Source organism: Eumetopias jubatus, unplaced genomic scaffold, assembly GCF_037043125.1.
Source record: "Eumetopias jubatus isolate StellerSeaLion01/CBP00866 unplaced genomic scaffold, mEumJub1_p1.0 scaffold_14, whole genome shotgun sequence".
In the NCBI taxonomy this organism is placed as follows: domain Eukaryota; kingdom Metazoa; phylum Chordata; class Mammalia; order Carnivora; family Otariidae; genus Eumetopias; species Eumetopias jubatus.
The window spans coordinates 81,883,240-81,901,069 of NW_028274820.1; the positions used below are offsets into that span (position 1 = coordinate 81,883,240).

The 17,830-nt window shown below is 38.1% G+C and overlaps 1 non-coding gene across 1 annotated transcript; it reads left to right on the plus strand.

Annotated features, from left to right (window-relative positions):
* Window positions 1-15,641: 15,641 nt before the first annotated feature.
* On the plus strand, window positions 15,642-15,744 carry LOC114210708 (U6 spliceosomal RNA). Its single transcript, XR_003609568.1, has one exon. It is a non-coding gene; the product is annotated as a U6 spliceosomal RNA (small nuclear RNA).
* Window positions 15,745-17,830: the final 2,086 nt, after the last annotated feature.

Below are 17,830 nucleotides of genomic sequence, written 5' to 3' on the forward strand. Positions count from 1 at the left end.
ACTTTCAGAGAGTTAAAGAGATCAAAGCCATCTTCCTTTTAATGTTAAAACATTGGTTGCCTGTTTTTTCTCTCCTCTCATGAGTGTATAATTGAACTTTGCAGAGCCTACATGACATGTGATAGTGCAACAGCTTGAATGCAGAAATATGGGAATCCAGTTGTCTTCTATTAAATCAGACATTAAGGTATTTAGAAAAAGGTACATGATGTCACTCTTCTCAATAATTTTTTTCGAAAATAGATTTTTCCATAACAGTATATTGTGTTAACATGTATACTAGGTTTATTAATTTTAAGTAAATTAAACATAATTTTTTAAATGTCTTAGCTTTAACTTCTTATATAGTAAACATCAAGAAATACAACCTATATGAGCAAAAGTTCATTGAGGTTCTCAATAATAAGATGAACGTGTATTTGGAATGTCTGAGTTATTGTCTCTCTATGTTATCAGGGTAAGTCATTTGGCTTTGTTGTTCTTAGCTTCCTTACCTGTCCAAGAGGTCCAAGGACCTAATGTTTATGACTTTCTTAATTTTCAAACTTTATATCCCAAAGCATTAAGAACAGCTAGCTTTTATGATTTGCATTTTTATCATGGTATTTGATTACCTATTTCATAGTACTTTTGCCTTTTAAAAAATGTAACATTAAGTAGAGATCAATGACCTGACTTACGTACGTTCTTTTGACTTTTAAGTTTCCAGTATTTCTAAGTCTGAGTTTGTTTTCTCTTTTGAGCTGAGTTAGAGGATATGGGAAGAGCAAGGTTTGAGAAATAATATGGGGAATTTAGAGTGAGGCATGCAGAGTGCCAGGTGCCTATGGACATTTGTGCAAAGATATCTTAAAGGCAGCTGGAGAAATAGAGCTGAACCTCAAAGAGATGTCAGTTCTACAGCTATATATTTGGAAATACTCAACATAGAGGTGGAAATTTAAGCCAGGAGAATAAATTCGTTTAAGAGGAGAGCATGTAAAGACTGAAAGGAGAAACATGATAGGAACCGAGTTGTAGGGAATGACAGAAAAAGAGGAATCCTTGAAGGAAACAAGAGCTAGTCAGAGAGAACGAGGGGATGGTGGTGTCAGGACACAGAGAAGGTACAGACTCTCACGGAGAAAATGATCCCAGAATCAAATGCAAAAGAGAAGTCCAATCTATGCCTCAAAATATGACTTGTGAGAGCAGTTTCAGAGCAGCTGCAGGGTATCTGGTGCAAGGCCAGATTGCAGTGGGTTAACTAGAAAATGGGAAGTAAATGGAAGGGTATGTATAAACCACTCTGTCGAGATACTGAAGAAAAATGAGAGTAGGAAAGACCAGGGAAAGTCTTGAGTCTTTTTAAAAAAATAATCTCACATATTTTTCATAAAAATATAAACTGTAGAATTCAAATGTTCTATTTCACACTTAACCATGCACAAACGTTTAATTCCTCCCAAAGTAGTACCACTTAACTAATCAGCTTTTATCTTCTAGTTATAGAAACGATCACAGTGGACCACTTTAACTTCATTACTAAACACCCGAGAGATCAAGTGATTCCCTTATGCTTCTATTGTCAGAGTACCCACACGGAAGTTCCATGCCCACTGAACATCACTGACTTTCTAAGAAAAGCCTCAGCATTGCCAGAACATGGACTTCACACTGAATAACAAAATGAGAAGTGGGCGCCTGGGTGGCTCAGTTGGTTAAGCGACTGCCTTCGGCTCGGGTCATGATCCCGGAGTCCTGGGATCGAGTCCCGCATCGGGCTCCCTGCTCGGCAGGACTCTGCTTCTCCCTCTGACCCTCCCCCCTCTCATTGCTCTCATTCTCTCTCTCAAATAAAATAAAATCTTAACAAAAAAAAACAAAATGAGAAGTGATAAATTAATTTCAACTTTCAAATTCAAATCCCCGTGAATGTTTTATTTTCCTATCTCTTTTAAATCTAAAGAATTCTCCTTTTCAAGATCTAAGTGGTAACTGTGTTTTGGCATTAATAGCCTTTGAATAAAAAACAGGCATAATAAAGAGGCACATTGTAATATTGACTTAACCATTTCATATTCATCTCAATTAAGGATTCATTTATAGCCTATGCTACATTATATCTGACCCTGAGGTTCCATTCAACCTTTTAAAATTACCAGGCATGTCAGTATTTCTTTATATCAGTGAGATCTGGTTCAAGACGGTGACACAGGAGGAGCCCAGGCTCATCTCCTCCCACACACTCAATCTGTAGCTACATATGAACAACTTCCTCTGGGAAAAACAAAACAAAACAAAACCTAAAAACCGTCATCTGAGCTACTGTTAAGCCTCTAACAAACAAGAAAAGTCTCACAAAGAAGCAGGTAGGAGGTGCTGGGACACAATCTGATCATAAACCGCACCCACAGCGCCATGACCCACAATAAGGAGGGAACTCAAATCCCAGAACTTCTCCCTGAGGACCAAAGGGTTTGAACCCACACCAGGCACCCCCAGACTTTTAAGACCTGCACCTGAGAGAGGAGCCCGCCAAACATCCAGATTTGAAACCCAGTGGGGCTCATGTCCATCAGACCCACAAGGCTCTAAGGATCTGAGAAATAGCTCAGGAGCTGGGACTTGCCTGCTCCAGGGTTTGGTGCAGAAGAAGCCAGCTGAGAAGGGCCCAGCCTTTGTGTGAATGAGACTTGCTAAGCTTAAAGTGTAGGCCTGAGGGGCAGGCATCTAATCTAGAGCACAGCTAGGGGCCTGCTGGCTGGCAGGCACCATCTTTACCTCTCTCTAGCCAGCAGGAGACATCTTTTTTCTTTTTCTTTTTCTTCTTCCTGGTAAGTGCCATCTACACACCCTCCCTCTGCCTCATTCCAGCTCCCTTCTGCCGGCTCCAGAGCACCCGTATCTCCAGAGGGGAGCTTTTATATGCATCCAGTGCCCCAGTATTTTACGTCTGGCACCCGGGTTTTCACACAGCAGCCTGGAGGACACCGGTAGATCACGTAGCACTGGTGACTAGCTGGGGTTACGCTTGTGGCCCTGACTGTATATATTTGCATACTTTAAAATCTGCTGCCTGAGGGTCTGGCTGCAATCAGCCTGAATCCAGGTGCTGACTGAGATCATCCCCTTGAGGTCACTGAGAGGTGTTAGCACACCCTCAACCACTGGGGGCCATTAAAGATAAAAATTGGCTGCTGGGATAATCCCAGAGATTTGAGGGACAACCAGGAGGTAGGCTGGGGTTGAAAGGTAAGGTTTACGTCCCTGTGAGACCACTCCTTCAAGACTGGAAGAAGTGACTGATTTACCTAATGCATGGAAACCAAAACAGAGAGTCAAGCAAAATTAACAACAACAACAAAAAATAGGAATAGCTTCCAAATGAAAAGATAAGATAAAACCTCAGAGAGGGGAAAGAAACTTTAATGAGATGGAGATAAGTAATTTATCTTTATATCAAATTTTTTAACTTTACCCTCATAGTCTGGATCTTTGATATCCTGAATACATAAGAACCAAATTTCTCTGGCAAAGTTTTATGTTTGGTTTTTTTTTTTTTAATTCTCCAGGAATACAACATCTCATCCCTTCCCATATACTTTGTCATCCTCCACAGAAGGAATAATCAAACAAATTGTCTTTTCCTATATTTCAACAGGCTTTCTAGGTTGAAAAAAGTTAGGTAATAATCTCATAATCCAGAGAGGATCAAAGTGCTCATATCTTCTCAGGTCAGGTCTTAGCTAGAGTGACCATAAACTTTATCACCCAAACTGGGATATTCAGAAGAGTGAAAGGAAGTGTTATTCACAATTATACAAAAAGTAGGCATTGACTAGGATAGTCAGAGAAACCCTGTACCAAGAAAAAATAAATACTGAAGGGCTTCAGCAATTATGGGTAAGAAGTAGGGACAGTGAAGGCTTGTATTTTGCTTTTACAATCCCTGTGACTGTAAAATGGGTGTGATTTCACAAGCCCCATCTCACTTTGATGTGCTGCCATCACTTCAAAAATAATATTGTCACTATCTGAAAATGGTTGGCCTCACTTATAAACCACTGTACCCGAACAGTGGTTTAAGCCACATTCCAAGTTCCTCTTTTTCTCCAGCTTTCTGACTTCATTGTTTCTTTTTTCCTCCATTCTTGGCCTTGCCTCATTCTTTGGACTCACTATATGTAGCACTGTTTTTTTTTTTACTCCAAACTTGGTTTCCTTTTAAACATGATTTGCCCAGGCTACAGTGAGTTCAATTCCAACATAAGACAACAGAAAATACTGAAATTACCCAACTTTTCCATTATTCTCTCATCATAGAAAGATCTATGGGTGCCATGAATTAATTCACTCTCAGTGAATTTGAATGTCATAATTCTGGGTCAAAAAATATTCTCTCAGAATATAACTAAAACAGGTAAATGTTAAATATTAATATATTCTTATCACTTCCAATTTTAGTTATTTCAACAGAAAACAGATGCAGATCTGTTTTATAAGCAGTCATCAAACCCATGGAGTTGACACTGGTAGCTAGCTTAGAAAACAAGTCATTAAACCTTCTTCCATTATTATCTAAATACGCTCTATACATAAATGTGTCATTGGCAGTCTGAAAGAGTTGGTTGGCAAAGCTGAGTGACGTCCAAGTTTATTTTAAATCAGGACCTCCAGGTTTAGAGATTTCATGTAAAGAATTCATTTATGACTACTCTTATTTTTTTGCTTGTGCCAATGGGAATGGAAAGAAGCTTAGTGTGTATCTTTGTTTTAATGCACCTAGGAGACATACTACAAATTTAGATGACAGATGGGAAGAACCACTATTGACTTTGGGCAGTTCAGAGAGGGTTTCCAAGAGCCCATTAATTTTGTGTTCCAGAAGTTTAGGCACCAGCTTGAAAATAATAAATTAACTGTGCTAAAGTAATGAAAAAATCCTTTGCTTTTGAATAATGAGGAAATGCAGAAATAATATATGTCTATTTATTAACACACAACCAAATGGGTATTTGGCCCCTTTTTATTTCCTAGCAGTTTATAAATTATGACACTTCTACTCCAAAGTTGGAATATATTGTAATTAAGGACATTTGGGATTTATTCCATTCTCATCATGATATAAAGTTTCTCAAATCTGAGAGAAGAAAAATAACACACATTTTCTGCATGCAATGCTTGTTCTGTAGGTAGATACAACCTTGGACCAGTATTTATTTGTAGTGGGTGAAATGTAGGAGATGATAAAGGAGTGGTCAATAGGGTGTGAGATCCTAGCTAGTAAGATGCTGAGAAAATACTGCTTAAAATGCATTTAATATAATCAATGTCTTCTATAAATAATCAGCAACTTCTCAAACAGCATTTATTTTATTCCCCAAGAATGCATTCATTTTTAAAATCCATAGTTTTACATGAATTTATCATTGAGGAAGTTGATCCGTGGGCCTTTTGGATGTCTTATTTGAAATCTGAGTCACACTCTGTAGAAAAAATGTTTCATACAATTATATATTGAATAGATGTTAAACCTAATTTCTGAAATGTGAAAAAGACAGTTACACTTATCAAAAGGGAGATATATTTTAGTGTTGCTTACCGAAATTTTACCATATAATTTCTTCTTTTAAGATATAAAAGACTCAGAATTACTAGATGAGTTTTTACTTTTTTTTTTTCCAAAATAAAATTTGTGAACAAATCAAGTATATAAAGAGCTCTCCTGGAATGTGTTCAACTCTACGCCCCCTAGTAGGATAAATGTAATTTATCTATCCAGTTTACCTCCGGGAAGAAGGTGGGAGGAGGTTAATGCTGATAAGACAAGAAGAGAACATTTCAAAATAAAATCCCAATGTTCTTCTCGCTGAGATCTCAATCAACATCCAACCTTATAAGATTTCTGGTATCTCCAAAAAAAGCTAATCAAAAGGATAATGAAAAGAGAACAAAACCTAACTTCAGTCAAATTTGCATAGAGTAAAAGCAAATGAAAATTGTAAATTAATCTGAAGAGGTTGGCTGTTAATTCTTAATTCCCCTTCAGAAGTGTGAAAAATAGATTTTTGTCATTTATAAGCTACCCAGCTCATGGTAGTGTGCTAGAGCAACCCAAAGGGACCAAGACAACAAATTACCCCAAAGTGTAGCAGCTTAAAAAATGAATATTTACTATCCCTTTTCTGTGAGTCAGGAATCCAAGTGCAGCTTAGCTGGGTGCCTCTGGCTCAGAGTCATCTCACAAAGTGTAGGTCAGGGTGTAATTATATAGTGGCTCCACTGCATACACTTTCAAACCACCTACTTGGCTGTTGACAGCCTCGAGTCCTCATTGACTATCTACTGGAGATATTAGTTCCTTGTCACATGGACCTCTCCATTGGGCATCTCACAACATGACAGCTGGCTTTCCTCAGAGCAAGCCAATCAGAGAAGAAGGAAGGATATGGAAAATGGCAGCCACAATTTCTTTGTAATCTAATTCTGAAAGTGACATCTTAATCACTTTCGCCATATTCTGTTCTTTAGGAATGACCCACTAGGTCCTGCCCACACTCAAGTACATCAAATGAGGAGTGTGGATCATTAATAGCTGCTTACCATACTTGTATATAAGGTGGAAATAATATTGCCCACCACACAAGATGGTTGGTTATAAAATCGTAACGTAATTATATTCTCACTGACTTATTTCAAGTCTTTGTTATAAACCATGGAACTAATATGTAAGATCAGTGGAATAGCTCTCTTGCAGACGAGAAAGATTTAAAGGGAATTTCTTAGGGTGCAGAAATTACTGTTGGAGTTATGAGCAGAATTCCAAAGATAAGACACCATTCTGTGCCATACCCACTTATTTATGTTTTGATTTTTTCATCTGTAGATGGTGCCAAGTAGTGTTTTTTAATGTATTTTCCAGCAAAATTCTAGGTGCCAAGTATAATTACTCTAAATATTTAGAATCCTTTGGGAAAATAAATATACTTCCAGCATTAAAAATTTAATGAGCTTAGCCACAAAGTTAAAATAATCATAAGCTTTAAAATACATGAGGTCTGAAATACTTGCCGAGAAATTTAACTTTAAGAAATTAAACTATCATATATTTTCATGTAGAAAACTAGTTATAGACATTATTTTAAAAGGATGACCATTTCAGTCCATAAAAATATTAAATATTGAATAACCCAGACTTTCTAGAAAAAGTCAAGTGCAAAGATATTTTCTAAAAGTGCCTATAAGAGTTAAGGGCTTAGAACCTTAAAAGTCCACAAGAGAATAACCTAAAGATTGTAAATCTTGGACAGTTTCATGCACAATCCACCACACTTTTCACTTTAGCGTGTGCGTGCACACACACACACACACAAATTCAATAAATATGTGGCATCCTATATTGTGCAAAATATACCATGCAGAAAAATGATTAATAATAAAAAAGACAAGAATATCTTGCTAACCAGAAACTTAAAATGTAGTAAAAAAAAAAAAAGATAAGAGAATCACATCAAATGGTAACTAAATATAAGGCCAAATTCCCATGTGGGTCATCCTCTCCTCAAGGTCTATATAAGATTAGTTGAACCGCCATTCTTCATTCATTGGGAAGATCAGTGGCTGGGAGCCATTTCTCCCAGCTCTCTCTGGCTTTAATTTCTCCCTTCGTAATCCTCTATCCAGCTTCTGATGGCTGGTTGTTCCTTCCTCCTCTCTGCTCCACTTTAACTTTGACACAGAACTCCATTGATCTGATTTCCATGAAAACCACTCACATCAGGCCTTTGTGTGTAAAGCAAGACTCACTGAATATTTGGAAAGACAAAAGTTTATACCACAGTTACAAAAATGACTAAAATTTCAGTCTCAGACATATCTGCTAGTCCATTTCCACCAGTAGCAGCCTCCCCCAATGTTATGGGGCTCTTTGTTCCTCTCCTCAGGCTCCCCTTGCCAATACCTCCAATTTTGTTTCATTTTTGTGTTTACTTTGTCCCTCAGTGATACTTAGTCTCATAGTCTTATGTTCTCTCTCCCAAGACAGTAAAGCGTTTCTTAGAACTTCTCAAACTCAACACCCAAAAAACAAATAACCAAGTCAAAAAATAGGCAAAAGACATGAAAAGACACTTCCCTGAAGAAGCCATACAAATGGCTAACAGACACATGAAAAAATGTTCATCATCATTAGCCATCAGGGAAATTCAAATCAAAACCACATTGAGGGGCGCCTGCGTGGCTCAGTCGTTAAGCGTCTGCCTTCGGCTCAGGTCATGATCCCAGAGTCCTGGGATCGAGCCCCGCATCAGGCTACGAGCCCCGCATCAGTCTCCGAGCCCTGCATCAGGCTCCCTACTCTGTGGGAAGGCTGCTTCTCCCTCTCTCACTCCCTCTGCTTGTGTTCCCTCTATCGCTGTGTCTCTCTCTGTCAAGTAAATAAATAAAAACTTAAAAAAAAAAAAACACATTGAGATACCACCTTACACCAGTTAGAAAGGCAAAAATGGACAGGGAAAGAAACAACAAATGTTGAGGTTGTGGAGAAAGGAGAACCCTCTTACACTGCTGGTGGGAATGCAAGTTGGTATAGCCACTTCGGAAAACAGTGTGGAGGTTCCTCAAAAATTTAAAAATAGAGCTACCCTATGACCCAGCAATTACACTCCTGGGTATTTACCCCAAAGACACAGATGTAGTGAAAAGAAGGGCCATACGCACCCCAATGTTCATAGCAGCAATGTCCGCAACAGCCAAACTGTGGAAAGAGCCGAGATGCCCTTCAACAGACGAATGGATAAAGAAGATGTGGTCCATACATACAGTGGAATATTACTCAGCCATCAGAAAGGATGAATACTGAACTTTTACATCAACATGGATGGGACTGGAGGAGATTATGCTAAGTGAAATAAGTCAAGCAGAGAAAGTCAATTATCATATGGTTTCACTTATCTGTGGAACATAAGGAACAGCATGGAGGACGTTAGGAGAAGGAAGGGAAAAATGAAGGGGGGGAAATCAGAGGGAGAGATGAACGATGAGAGACTATGGACTCCGAGAAACAAACTGAGAGTTCTAGAGGGGAGAGGGGTGGGGATGGGTTAGCTCAGTGATGGGTCTTAAGGAGGGCACGTACTGCATGGAGCACTGGGTGTTATACGAAAACAATGGGTTGTGGATCACCACATCAAAAACTAATGATGTATTGTATGGTCACTAACATAACATAATAAAATTAAAAAACAAACAACAACAACAAAAAAAACAAGAAACAGTGTTCTCTATGGAAGAAATACTGGTGCCAGTTGCTCAGAAAATAACTTTTTTGCCCTTTCATACCATTTTATGTATTGAGAATACTTTTTTAAAAAGATTTATTTATTTATTTGAGAGAGAGAGCAAGAGAAAGTGAGAGCAGGGGGAGGGGCAGAGGGAGAGACAGAGGGAGAAGGAGAGAATCCCAAGTAGACTCCCTGCTGAGCACGGAGCCTGATGCGGGGCTTGATCCCAGGACACTGAGATCATGATGCAAGCCAAAATCAAGAGTCTGACGCTTAACCGACTGAGCCACCCAGGCGCCCTGAGAATATTTTTATGCTTTAAGAGGAGAGTGGACCAAGAGGTAGCCAGAATAGGGTGATAAGGAAAATCTTTAAATTGGTGGTAGTATTTTAGTATTAAGTGATTGGATAGGCTCAGAAAATGGTGGGAGGAGGGGGGCCTTGGAACATTCAAATAAAAACAGGGTAAGCATAATCCATACTGGCATTTATCAATAAAGAATATGCTAATTATAGGGTTTTGTGCAATCTAGATATGGATACACTAATGGGATTTTCTTTAATTGTAACTTTGTCTTCCCTGGAATGAACCCTGAGGACATTCTAGAAAAGCCTTAGGATGTGATATTATTTGCCTTTAATTCTTTCTTTATAACTAGCTTAATAGATATTGGTCAAAATATATAGAAAGAAGAGGTCATCTCGCAGAATTTAACTTGAATATTGGATTGTTTTACATGTGGGTCTTAATGTAATTTGTATGCAGGAGAATGTTAAGATGGAGTATGGATTGACTTCAGCTTAATTAGAGCTTTAGGCTATTAACCCTTGTCTAGGACCATTTCTAATACGGCCCTGAACTGTGTAAGTGAATACTCACCTCCGATTTGGATCAGTGAAGCAGGATGTCATAAACACATTGCATGTTAAATTGAGCCAAATCGCATTCACTGCTGTACAATTCTTCGATAGAGCAGTATGTGTGGGGTCTGAAATGATTCCTCACTCTCTTTAGTGACAGTAGTTGTTAAGAGCATAGAATATGGAGCTACACTTCCAGGGTTCATACCCTGGTTCTATCTTACTACCTGTATTTCCTCAGGAAAGTTACTTACCCTTTCTGTGCTTCAGTTTTTTTCATCTGTAAAATTAAGACTATAATAGTGGGACACAGGAGGGAAGAGTCTCAACTGGCCAGTTGCGAAACACCTTAAATCTGTGAACCTCATAGTCATTATATGTTGCACTGCAGACATATACTTTAAGTAACACTTTCATGTATATGTGTATGTAATCCCATGATCAACATTTTGTCTTGATATTTTTCATCAATATTTACAAATATAATAACGATATTTACATTTATTGTTTCCTATTAATTCTAAACTCCACATCTATTCCTTTTGTCCAATTGCTCGTGGACATTTTCTAACTGAAATTCACTTTCCTCAGCAATTTGTCTAAATTAGACTTCAGCATGTGAAAGGATCACCCAGATTGCTGGTTAAAAATACACATCCCTGGGACACCTGGGTGGCTCAGTAGGTTGAGCGTCTGCCTTCAGCTCGGGTCATGATCCCGGCGTCCTGGGATCAAGTCCCGCATCAGGCTCCTTGCTCATCAGGGTGTCTGCTTTTCCCTCTGCCTGCTCAGCCTGCTGCTCCCCCTGCTTGTGCTCTCTCTCTCTCTGGCAAATAAATAAATTAATTAAAAAAAAATACACATCCCTGACCCTCATCCTGGTATTCTGAATCCGGAGCTAGGAAGTGGATCCCAGAGATGGTAATTACCACCTTGGGGGATTCTAATATAGGTGGTCCATAAGACACACTTTCAGAAACACTGATTATATTCAGTGATAAAAACATTAAACAGTATTGATCTAGTTCTCACCTCTAAGGAATACCATAAACACTGTCTCCTCAGCTTGAAAAAAATTCACAGCAATTACTTCAAAAAGTACCCAACCTTTAAAATGATAAGATTAAAAAAATTAAAATAAAAAAATAAAATGTAAAGTTAAAAATTAAATGATAAGATTGGTGAAAAAATTTTGGAATTTTTTTCTGGAGGTTGGGGGTAGAATAGACAATCTTAGGTATAGGTATATATACACCAGAATTAAAGGCCTACTATGCAGGCAGAGATTTTATTTTTTAAGATTTTATTATTTGAGAGAGAGAGAGAGCACAAGCAGAGCAGAGGGAAGGGTAGAAGGAGAGGGAGAAGCAGGCTCCCTACTGAGCAGGGAGCCTGACATAAGACTGGATCCCACGACCTTGGGATCATGACCTGAGCCGGGGGCAGACACTTAGCCGACTGAGCCACCCAGGTGCCACCAGGCAGAGATTTTTATCTGCATAATTCATTGCTGAATTCTTAGTACCTAATGTCTGGAATATGGTAAATCTTAATACATATAAGAATGTTAAATACTATACCAATCAGTTATGGACACAAAAAGGTATTTATTATAATTTTGAGCCAAAGAAAATAAGAGCTAAATACAGAATACAAAAAGCCAAGTAGTGAGGCGTTTATAAAGTTATGTTTAAAGTAGTGAGGTCTTAATATATTAGGGTAGGGAAATATTAAAGGTTAAATTTAAATTAAAGGAAAACTCCCACTGATTGCTCTATAGGATATCATCACACACACATGACAGTAATCTTATTTCTAGCAGAAATAAATTACAGAAAACTGAATTTTAAGTTAGTCAGACTCTTCTTTGGAAAACTGAGTTTTAAGTTAGTTTGTATTCCCAATGTATTATTTGTCAAAATCTGATGTCATCCCTCAGTGGCAACTTTCCATGTGCCAATTTCACCTTATGAAATTTTTAAAGTATGTATTAGAGCAGAGGCCTTGGGAAAAATGCCTACCCCCAAAAAAGTTTAAATCTAGGAGATAGAGATTTCATTTTATAGCAAAAATATCTGACTCTGACATCACCTTCTGTTCAAAAATTAGTTTATGGAGCAAACAACTGACAGTCTAAAATATTTCTCCACTAGTGACAACACTGTAGACATTTGGTAGGATACATGACTCCATTTGAACACATCAGCTATCCAAAAAAAGGGGACTTGGCATTGTACAAATATCCTGGTAGAGACACATGATGTATGTGGCTGATTGTTACATTTTGATTGTGCTGGTATTATAAATGAATGTATTTTGCTCCAGTTCTTGTTCCTTTGACCTTTTAGAGTCTTAATGAGACTCCAAAAGCAGCAATCAAAAGCACAGTGTTCCATTTTGGAAGCATTCAGAAAGCAATGCACTTTGGCTAAATTTAGTTGTAGCATTCAGAGTTTAAAAAACATGTCCGGTCATCTTTCTAAGAGGCACAAAGTGAATGAGTGACTACTCACTTTGATTTTAAATAAACTGGTCAAATAATAGTCACTGCTTCTTGGTTCACTCATGTAAAAGAAGGAAAGGAGGGTCTTGGTGGGGACAATAACAAAAACTGACCCATGTAACGCTTTGCAATGGTTGCAGCTCAGGCATGCTCATGTTGTAGGACGCCAGACAATAGAAACTTTGTGTTCAGTTGAAACAATTCTGGCTCAGAAAACACAAATCACAATTAAACTGAGGCAACAAAATTGGACACTGAAAACACGGAGAATTGCTCACACATACATCATGTGTCTCTACCAGGATATTTGTACAATGCCAAGTCCCCTTTTTAGGGGTAGCTGAGGTGCTCAAACGGAGTCATGTCTTCTACCAAAGCAGAATACTATCCTCTTTATCAAGAATTATATTTGGTACAAACTTTAGAAGATAATTGAAAGTTATTTTTGAAAAAAATGAGAATCACACTTCAGAGGAATATTTCATCTTCTAAATGAGAACATGGGAGATATATCTTTACAATTTCAAAAGTTCACCACTTAAGCAATAATCCTGATTTTAAGGCATATATTGTTTCTAGCACATGGTCAGAAATGTTTTTTTCTGGGTAAAAGAATCTAAGAAAGCACATCAAGCCACAGAAATTCAGTTCTTTGGTTCCACAATGCTAAGTTCTATGAAAAATTGCCAGATAAGAGAGACCAGATTCAATTTGGAGGTTTGAGCATAACCCAAGTGTAATCTAGCTTTCCTCCCTGGAAAATGAATTTCTTTTTAACTTCATTGTGGAAAGAACACTTAACACGAGATCTATCCTCTTAGCAAAATTTTAAGTATACAGTACAGTACTGCTGACTGCAGGTACAATGTTGTACAACAAAGTTCTAGAATGTATGTATGCATCTTAACTACAACTCTATGCCCATTGACTAGTAATTTCCCATTTCCTCCCCCAGCCAGCCCCTGGAAAACACCATTCCACTCTTTGATTCTATGAATTTGACTTTTGGTTACCTTGCATAAGTGAAATCATGCAGTATTTGTCTTTCTGTGATTGGCTTATTTCACTGAGCATAATGTCCTCAAGGTTCATCCATGTTGCAGCATATTGCAGGATTTCCTACTTTTTGAAGGCCAAATAGCATTCCACTGTGTGTGTGTGTGTGTGTGTGTGTGTGTGTGTGTGTGTGTATACATGCCACATTTTCTTAAGTCAATAAAAAAGAGTTCTCTCAGAATTTATAAAACTATAAATGAAGAGAAAAGCCAGGCTGGTATCCAATACAATAAGGTTGCGGGTGGACCTCTACTGAGACACCCTAGCCAGCAGTGTAAGAATCCAGTGTGGAAGGAGGAGAGTAAAAGAAATGGGACTGGGAAAATCATTCCCTCTTCTCCCCTCCTACCCACCTGCCGTTGTGAATCTAATCTCATCCATGAGGTAGTGATTATGGTTGGTCAAACCTGCTGGGTGAAGAAGCTCTGGGAAGAATAGGGAAGGAGTATGGGAAAGAAGGGAGCATAAGAGGAACATGGAACTCACTCAGACCTGCTTCTTTGTTACTTCTTTGTTACTTGGGGTAAGATTAAAGCCACTTCCCAATCCCCAATGCCATGCGCCTCAACAACCAGGAAATATATTTCCACTCAGCTGCATAAATTTCTACTTCATCATGTGTAAATCTAAAATTCCAACTTTCTGTAATCTTAGCAATTAAAAAGTTGACCATAATCTTGCATTATGTGTAATAAGTGGAGCAGCCGAAATCAAACCAGGTCCAGCTGTCTTCCAGAACCTTGCTCTTTTCACCTAACTACAACTGAGAGTTCCTAATAAAGACCAGGGTGCAGTGTGAGGAAAGCCTGCAACATGAGGTCTAAATAAAACAAGCAGAAACTTCATCAACCTCATACAAATACGTAAGGGCTTCCTGAATTAGTGTATGATAATAAAGCTCTGTTAGGGCAAATTCTGGAAACAAACTAAGATAGTGCATAACAGGTGTGAAAATCAGAATGTAGATGTGGGAATATTGTAGATAAGAGCTGAAATTAAGTTCTAAATGGGGTCTTCTGGCACAGCGATTTTATTTTAAGAAATGTTCTAATTTCAAAGGCATCCTTTTAGAAGTCAGCAAATTATGAGAATGAATATAGAGAAATTGCAGCAAAGAACACTGATGAAATCTTCCCCCATCCCCATTCCCCATCTCCTATCCTCCATCCCCCATCATCATCCCCCCAACCCCCATCCCCTAGCAGCTATAAAGAAAATATTTGCTAGTAAAACACTTAGAAATAATTGTGAGTCCAACTCAATACCTTGATGAGATTATCATTATTCAACATATAAGTGTTTGCACAAACAAAAACAATGTGTTAATGAGAATAGGATGAGTTTTAATTTTTAAAAATTGGGGGAGGTATAGCCTTCCATCACTTTATAATAGACACACTAGAGCACAGAGGTTAAGAGCAAGGGCTGTGGGGTCAGGCTGGTCAAAGGGTACACACCTCTTTCACCCACAGTTTCCTGGTTATGAAATCATGAATAGTTAATTATACCTTTCCAATATAGTCTTAAGTTTTATTACCTTTAAAATGAAAATAAGAGAGTTACCTCATTGCATTCTTGTTGGATTCAGCTAGATAATTCATGTACATTTGTAGCATAATGCCTGGCATATAGTAAGAACTCAATCAATTTGGGTTTGAATCATTCTTTAGTTGTTCCATTTTCAACAAGAAAATTAGGAAAATAAGGCAATGATCATCTTGGTTCCAAAAATCTATCCCATATTCTGGTTCTGAGTGTACAACCAAAAGGTATTTTATGGAAGAACATCATAGTCACCCTCCATGCCTCAATATCTTGATATGGAACATTATGGAATTGATCTAAGCCCTTATTTTGATAATAATAATCAAATGGTTCTGGCTTATATTTCAGAGTCACAATTTCTATAATTTTTTTCTTCTTTATGTAAATAAGTGTTTTCTTTAAAATATGAATAAGTGGTCACTTTAGCACACATATACTAAATTTAGAACATCACAGAGAATATTAGCATCACACCTCAATAACGGAATGCAAATTCATAAAGATTTCCATATTTTTATGAAAGAGTTCTGGATATGGATAGTGGTGATGGTTGAACAGTAGTATAAATGTACTTAATATTACTGAACTGTTCATTTAAAAATGGTTAAAATAGTGGCACCTGGGTGGCACAGTCAGTTAAGCATGGACTCTTGATTTTGGCTCAGATCACGATCTCGAGGTTGTGAGATCAAGCATGGAGCCTGCTTGAGATTATCACTTCTTTCTCTCCCTCTCCCTCCACCCCTCCCCCACCTTTGTCTCTCTCTTCAAAAATCATACATTTTATGTTTTATATATTTTTCTACAATATAAAAATCAGAAAAATATATATTAATACTGCTTCATTAAGAGGATCCTGAGATCTTAAAGCCCTGGTCCTTTGTCAACAATTTTACATATTTGAATGGTCATAGAATAGCTGAATTGCTGGTCCACTGTTACTTAGCAGAGCAGAGACAAATAGCATTAAAATTCTGTATATTACAATTTGAAGAAACTAACTAGAGCAAGCTGTTTCTTGTTTATATATTTATGCTTATTGTGCAACAGCTCAGAAGAATAACTATTTGTAGAATCACCTGTTACCACTAAATTTTACACTATGTTTTTTTTTTTTTAATACTTGTAGAGATAAACGCGGGACAGGACATAGTAATCAAAGCACAATTATGTTTCAGCTTGATGCCCAAACAGCAATTTAAAACGTTTTAAATGTTTTTAAGTTATTTATTTTTTGCACAGAATTGTTTAGCAAGCTTTCCTAAGGATTAAAATTACTGGTTTAAACAACTTGTGTATGAACATGAAGCATGAAAATAAATTTACACCAAGCAAGTAATCACAAGCCCTACTGCAGTTTCCATTCTTCCATGATCTAACATTTCATCAAGCAACAAATATGGTGATGGATGATTTTGAAGAAAGTACAGTTGTTTTCCTTTTTTTTTTCTTGCCATCTGAAGATAATGCCTTCTTGTTTTCAAGATCAAATTGGTCTCTACTTGCATCTATACCCTTAAATTCTACCTTTCCTCCTGTTGTGGATGGAAGTGGATGAATCGTTCCTGTTTGTAACCACAGCCTCATTTCTCTTCTCCCTTTTGTGGCTAAAATTAGTGGACATAGTTATTTCAACTTCCTTGCCTCTTACTATCTGCTCAACCTGCTTCAGTCAATTTAGCAGCACCTCCATCTTGCTCTGCCCAGTGGCCAGTTCTCAAACTTCATCTCTCTCAACCCTCCAGCAGTGTTTGAGTTATCACTTCCTTTCTGACATTTTTTTGTTTTTGACACTCTACCATGCTAATTTTCCTTTGTTTTCAGCTGCCTCCCCTCCTCCATCTCTTCTCCTTGCTCCTTTTCCTCTTCTTGACTTCTACATGCTAGAGTGCCCAGGACTCAGGCCAGGCTCCATTTTCTCCTCTATCAATACTCTTACATATGGCCATATCTAGTTCCTGCATGTAAATACCATCTCTCTACTAATGACTACCCCAAGCATATATCCAGCCCTGACCTCCTCCTGAACCCCAAACTCATGTATCCAACAGCCCACTCATCATCTCCAGGGAGTGTCTATTAGGCATCTGCCCAGAGCAGGAGCCTTAATCACGCCAACCCCCCCCCCCCGAGCTTTCTCCCTCCAGTCTGCTCTATCTGACTCAGCTGTTAAGTCCAAAAACCCAAAGTTATCTTTGAATTTCTTTCCCTCTCCCCTACAATAAATCTATCTGCAAGTCTTGTCAACTTGTATATTTCAAAACATTTCCCAAATCTAGTCACTTTTGCTGGCTCTCCTGCTACTATCCTTGTGTATTATCCATGCTTACCTCAGCTAGTGCAATAGTCTGCCCACCAGTCAAATTGCTTCCGTTCCTGCCCTCCTATACTTCATTCTCCACAGAGCAACCAGACAGAGATTTGAAAAATTAAATCAGGTTATATCACTTCATTCAAAATCTTCCAGGGTGGGGCACCTGGGTGGCTCAGTCAGTTAAGTGGGAGACTCTTAGTTTCAGCTCAGGTCATGATCTCAGGGTTGTGAGATCAAGCCTGATGTCGGCTCCATACTGGATGTGGAGCCTGCTTAAGATTCTCCCTC